Here is a 7500-nt window from a genome sequence, read left to right on the forward strand (position 1 = left end):
CTGTTACAGCCAAGGGAGAAACCTTTACCTAACGATGCCTCTTTCTCTCTCTCTCTCTCTCTCTCTCACACACACACACACACACACACACACACACTCACACACACACACACACACACTCACACACACACACACACACACACACACACACACACACACACACACACACACAGCACACACAGCACACACACACACACACACACACACACACTGTTATCCAGTCAAATGAACATCTCTCAGTCTATGCTCAAAGTGTTCATACAAATGAATAGAAATCCAATACGTTTGAACACTGCTCAATACTCTGACCAATCGGAGGGCAGACTACTGGATAACATTTCCATCACCATTAAAATGAGAATTAAATCAATCTGAGAGGTCTGTCATAATATCCTGACTTCCGTGATCAATATGAGACGTGTATTCTAACCATGCGTCTCACTGAATGTGTCTCTCAATTTCAGGGAGACCTGTCTCCCTGAATGTGTTTAACTATGTTACACTGAAACCTGTCTCACTGAATGTGTCTCTCTATTCTACACGGAGACCTGTCTCACTGAATGTGTCTCTCTATTCCACACTGAGACCTGTCTCACTGAATGTGTCTCTCTATTCTACACCGAGACCTGTCTCACTGAATGTGTTTCTCTATTTCACTGAGACCTGTCTCACTGAATGTGTCTCTCAATTTCAGGGAAACCTGTCTCACTGAATGTGTCTCTCTATTTCACGGAGACCTGTCTCACTGAATGTTTCTCTCAATTTTAGGGAGACCTGTCTCACTGAATGTGTTTCTCTATTTCTCTGAGACCTGTCTCACTGAATGTGTCTCTCAATTTCAGGGAGACCTGTCTCACTGAATGTGTCTAGCTATCCTACACTGAAACCTGTCTCACTGTCTCGCTATCTTACTTACACCTGGGATCAGACATCAGAGAACATCAGAGAACCTCTCACATGTATTTGCCCGCGTAGAACGGGCAAAAGACATATCCGCTTGCCTTTAGACCTGGCTGTCTCACTATCCTTTCCAATGAGACCTGTCTCACTCAATAATATATGCCATTTAGCTGACGCTTTTATCCAAAGCGACTTACATTGCAGTGAGTGCATCCATTTTTCAGTATATATGGTCCCGGCTAGGCCAGAGGCAAACAGGAAAGTGTCTGTCTGGACAGACTGTGCTGCCAGGGTCATATCATACGGGTGGATAGAGACACACTAGTGGCTGTGTGCGCGTGTGTGTGTGTGTGTGTGTGTGTGTGTGTGTGTGTGTGTGTGTGTGTGTGTGTGTGTGTGTGTGTGTGTGTGTGTGTGTGTGAGTGCGTGTGCATGTGCATGTGCATGTGCATGTGCATGTGCATGTGCATGTGCATGTGCATGTGTGTGCCTGGTGTGTGTGAGTGCGTGTGCAAGTATGTGTGTGTGTGTGTGTGTGTGTGTGTGTGTGTGTGTGTGTGTGTGTGTGCGTGCCTGGTGTGTGTCTGTGTGTGTGTGCCTGGTGTGTACGACTGGCTCTGCAGTGATGAGTAGGCAGTGTGAAAATACTCATTTCCATTTACTGAGGTGGGTTTCTCTGGGCTGAGCCAGGAAAGTGGTGTAGGATGTCCTTGAACACACACACACACACACACACACACACACACACACACACACACACACACACAGAAGCATTAGCATTACAGAAGAAGAATATTATGCAGTGTGTCTCTATGTCACCACCCTCTACTAGAAGGTGTCAGCTGATCTAAAGCTCACGTCAGATCACATCCTAGCTAGACTGACAGGCTGCGTGACACACACACACACACACACACACACACACACACACACACACACACACACACACACACACACACACACACACAACCATCCCCAGCTAGGCTGACAGTCTGCTTTTTGAGGATTGTAAGCCTGCAAAAGTGAAACGGTCAGATGTACTAATGTTGGGATAGATAGATAGATAGATAGATAGATAGATAGATAGATAGATAGATAGATAGATAGAACAATAGATAGATAGATAGAATGATAGAATATATATATATATATATAGGAGGGAATCACCTGTCTTTTGCTATGGCATCAATTAGAACCCTCAGATCCAGTTGTGGTCGATGAACATGATTGTTGTTTTGAGAGGGAAACCCTATGACCTATGACCTCCTGTGACCTCTTCTGTCACTTCCTGTTGTTAGCCAGGATGTATTTTCTGTCTGTGGCTGACAGCAGGAATGCTGGGTAAAGGTTTTGTGTCGTTCAAATGTTGTGTCTCTCAGGAGAGGAGAGACAGCGGTATGTGTGTGTGTGTGTTTGTGTGTGTGTGACAGAGAGAGAGAGAGAAAGAGAAATGGAGAGAAAGAGAGAGAGAAAGAGAGGAGGAGAGCGATTGAGAGAGAGAGAGAGAGAGAGCGTGAGAGAGAGAGCGAGAGAGAGAGAGAGAGAGGGGTAGAGAGAGAGAGAGAGAGAGAGGTAAAGAGAAGGGGGGAAAGAGAGAGAGGTAGAGAGAGAGAGGTACAGAGAGAGAGAGAGAGAGGGAGGGGTAGAGAGAGAGGTAGAAAGAGAGAGAGAGGTAGAGAGAGAGAGAGAGAGGTAGAGAGAGAGAGAGGTAGAGAGAGAGAATGGTACTAATGTTACGCGTCCCAGGGAGGATTGATTTTACGACCGCTTGTTTTCCTAGAGCTCACACTGTAAGACCCTTTCATCGACCCCTCTCTCCTATTCTCTTTCTCTCTCCCTCTTTCCTTCTGTTCTCTTTCTCTCTCCCTCTTTCCTTCTGTTCTCTTTCTCCCTCTGTCTGCCTCACCCTTTTCATCCTTCCCCGTCTCTCCCCATCCCTGGCTCTCTCCCCTCTCCCTCCCTCTCTGGCTCTCTCCCCTCTCCCTCCCTCTCCTCCCCTCCCTGTGGCCCCCCCTCTTTACGTCTCTTTTTTCATTCCCCCCTCCCTCTCTATCCTTCTCTCAATTTAATTCGATGAGCTTTATTGGCCCGATAAGACATTATTGCCAAAGCAAACCTATTTTTTCCTCTCATTCTCCCTCCTCTCTCCCCATCCCTCTTTCCTCCTCTCTCCCAGTATCCTGCCCTCTGCCCCCCCCCCCCTCTGATCCTCTCTCTCCTCTCTCCCCATCCCTCTTTCCTCCTCTCTCCCAGTATCCTGCCCTCTGCCCCCCCCCCTCCCTCTGATCCTCTCTCTCCTCTCTCCCCATCCCTCTCTGTCCTTCTTCGTCTATCCTGTTCTCTGCCCCCCCTCTTATTCTCTCTCCCCACGTCGCTCTCTCGCCTTCTCTCTCTCTCTCTCTCTCTCTCTCTATCCCGTCCTCTGCCCCCCCTTCTCATTCTCTCTGTTCTCTCATCCCTCTCCCTCCCTCTATCCTGCCCCCCCCACCCCCCCCCCCACCTCCTCTCATGTTCAGTGACTTTCTCTAAGTCATCACTGTGAGGTGAAATACAAGCCTTCTCCTTGCCCACTCCTCTGCTCCTGCAACTCTCACAGGACGGGACAGGACAAGAAGAGGATCTGTGTGTGTGTGTGTGTGTGTGTGTGTGTGTGTGTGTGTGTGTGTGTGTGTGTGTGTCCGTTCACTGCATGTGTATATGTGTGAGTCAAAGCATATGTTTGCTTGTCTATGCAAGTGTGTGTGTGTGTGTGTGTGTGTGTGTGTGTGTGTGTGTGTGTGTGTGTGTGTGTGTGTGTGTGTGTGTGTGTGTTTTCTGTATTTTGCTGAATCACTTATTGAGTTCTCTGAGAATGTTTTGGATTAATGGTGTGTGAAACTAGCTTCTCTCATTGTGTGTGTGTGTGTGTGTGTGTGTGTGTGTGCGTGTGTCAAATCAAACCTAAATCATGACACACAGTAAATAAGGCAGTAAAGTATTAATAAGGTAAAGTAAAGTCCTAAACCCAATCAATAGTCATAACAATCCATCAATAGTCAAGTGTAGCTTTGGATGGTGGAATATATACAGATAAATATACAAAATATAGCAGCAATGATGTGTGTGAGTGTGTGTGTGTGTGTGTGTGTGTGTGTGTGTGTGTGTGTGTGTGTGTGTGTGTCTGTGATGTGCTGAGGTGAGTGCACATTGTCTCTAGCGCAGGTGTGTGTGTGTGTGTGTGTGTGTGTGTGTGTGTGTGTGTGTGTGTGCGTTAATGGTGTGTGTGTAACACGGTCCTCTCAGATCGTTGACCTGCCGTCTGTTAGGCGCTGCCCCAAAGCACTCTGGGACAGAAGGCTGCTGTGTGCTGGAGTCAACAATGTGCTTCTGTCCCGTCGGCCTTGGAGGCAGACAGAACATTTATCCTCCACACGACTCCTTCATAGGAATGAATAAACCACCGTAATCATGATGATTATCATCAGCATCATTAAGCATCATCATCATCATCATCTTCATCATCATCTTACTCCTCATAATCGTGATGATTATCACCAGCATCATTAAGCATCATTGTCATTATCATCATCATCATCATCTTCTTTATCATCATCATCATCATCCTACTCCTCGGAAGCATATTGATTATCATCAGCATCATTAAGCATCATCGTCATCATCATCATCATCATCATCCTACTCCTCGTAAGCATGATGATTATCATTAAGCATCATCGTCATCATCATCGTCATCGTCATCGTCATCGTCGTCATCATCATCATCATCATCGTTATCATCATCATCATCATCATTAACCATCATCCATCAAACACTGTGAACGTCTGGGTGTCTGTACTGCATCACATGTTGATCTCAGTGATAAGAGATGACCTTTCTGTCCTTCTGTCACTCAGTGGTTCTGAAACAGGTGAGATCCACGTCCAGCTGCCTCAGCCTACAGTAAAGTCACCAGTACACACATCAGAATCACATTCAACATCATCCCTTTCTCGTGGTCCTCCGCTTGTCTCTGTTCCACAACAGCTGTTCCCCTACGGAAGGACGGATGGACACACGGAGGGACGGAGGGACGGAGGGACAGAGGGACGGACGGACGTACGGACGGACGTACGGACGGACGTACGGACGGACGTACGGACGGACGTACGGAGGGACGGGGGGCGGGAGCATCATGGATCGTTATTCCCACCGACGCAACGCTGCTCTTCCCGTCTTCCCCTGAGACCAGAGACTAACCCCATAGGCCCGCTCAAAGGGAGGGAGGAGGAGGGAGGAGGAGGGAGGAGGAGGGGGGAGGAGGGGGGAAGGAGGGGGGGGGGGTGCTCCCTCTTTCCGTGTTCTCTCTTTACCGAAAAGCCAATTAGACTGACAGACATGTGGACGATGCCAGTAGTGTGTTAGTAAACTGTATCCTACAGAGGAGTAGTTAGTAGTTAGTAGAGTGAGAATATATTGTATCCTACAGAGGGGTAGTTAGTAGTTAGTAGTGTGAGAGTATACTGTATCCTACAGAGGGGTAGTTAGTAGTTAGTAGTGCTGCTGAGACCGAGGTCTCTTTTACGGAGGATCCCTGCCTGCTTACAAACATGAAACTATCTAAAAGTACATTCAAAATTGCAAACATAATACAGTTCATTCATGACATGGCATGAATCACAAAGTCGATGTACTATAACGTACTAACCCTAACCCTAACCCTAACCCTATCAATTGAAACAGGTACATTCGTCAGATGACAGAAAATGGCATCGAAAATCGAAAAATCCAAACTGACCAAGCGACACTCGTTTGAGTCTCGTTTGAGATACGTTTCGAAGGTCGCTCCAAGTACTCGGGGCACAGAAACGAAAGGCTGATTTACCGAGTTCAGATAATGCGTGGAACTTTGAGTCACCGGGGGTGTTTTTAATAGTTTTAATAGGAGTTCATCCGCCCACAATAACAGACTTGAGAGCCTATGTAGACGTCAGTGGAAGTCAGCGGGAGAGGAGACACATTCACACTCCCACCCATCACCAGTCTCTGCATGAACCCTCTCTCCTCTCTCTCTCCTCTCTCTCTCCTCTCTCTCTCCTCTCTCTCTTCTCTTCTCTCTCTTCTCTCCTCTCTTCTCTCTCCAGCTGTGTGGGAGTGACGGACTGACCAATATGGTCCAATATGCCATTTTCATATCAGCACTGATATACTGTACATATCTGACATTATTAAGGCCATTTCAACCTTGCCTACACACACACACACACACACACACACACACACACACACACACACACACACACACACACACACACACATACACACACTTCGCCTACAGGTCTTCCCATCCTCCTCTTCTCTCCCGGGGGTGTGACAGATTGATGATTGGCTGCTGTAGGAGTCATTATGATCCAATAGCCTCCCTCCTAATGATGCACAGTCAAAGTGAAGGAGGATGTCACCACGGAGGCGCTTAACGGCCCTCGAGAGACACCTTACTCCAAAGCACCCCGCCAACACCTCCTCTTTATCCACTTAGCACTGCTTGAATGAGTGTGTGTGTTTGTGTGTGTGTGTGTGTGTGTGTGTGTGTGTGTGTGTGTGTGTGTGTGAGCCTTATGCCATGACTCACCTGTCTGTCCAGCCTCCCTCACTGTCAACACAGTCTCCTAATTTAATTGTGTGCCTATAGACAAAAGCACCCATTCCCAATGGCGTGTCCTGGTTGACGCATTTAAGACATTTTTCGATGCTACGTCCAAAACTGAAGATACACTCCGTGTGGGTAAGTGAGTTTGTGTGACTTAGACAAGAAAGAAGTAAAGAAGTTCATCTTTATTAACTCTGAGTTGCGAGGCGGTTAGACAGTATTAGGTATTCACTTCAAGTGGTCACGGTTAGGGAATGGCGCTAGCAAACGTTAGCATTAGCAACAACAATGAGCAAATGTTGTTGTCGACGGTGTGATTTCCAACCAGCGACCTGCGGTTTGCAAGGTAAGTTGTTATGCGTTTGATACCATTCCTCATTCCGTTCCATGTGTTACAATGAGCCCCGTCCTCCGATTTCTACCTCCGCCAGCCTCCCCTGACTGAGAAGGCCAGAAATTGAACAACAAGAAAACAAATGGATTCTTCTGGTCTCAGATGTGAGAGTGATTCCTTGTGACTCCCAGCCTTCATCTCCCAGAGTGCAGCAGGAGAGAAAAACAGCAACAACAACAAAAACAACAACAACAACTACAAAACAGAGAGCATCATGTGTCAAAAGAGGTTTGTTGCTCAGCGGGGGGTGAGACGCCCTGTTCTGTGAGACACACGTACAGGCTTATACACACACCAACATGCATACACACACACACACACACACACACACACACACATTGTGTCCTGTCAGGGGTGATTTTAATAGGAGTTAATACGCCCACACTATCAGTGGAAGTCAGTGGGAGGGAATGCACATTCACACTCTTTCTGTTTCCTCCTCTCTCTCTCTCTCTCTCTCTCTCTCTCTCTCTCTCTCTCTCTCTCCATCTCTCTCTCTCTCTACCTTCCTCTCCTGTCAGCACCTAAGAAAACTGGTTTAAGAATAGTGCGGCCCAGGGCTCTGCTTCGATCTAACAG

Source organism: Argentina silus (assembly GCF_951799395.1).
Source record: "Argentina silus genome assembly, chromosome: 14".
Taxonomy (NCBI): Eukaryota; Metazoa; Chordata; class Actinopteri; order Argentiniformes; family Argentinidae; genus Argentina; species Argentina silus.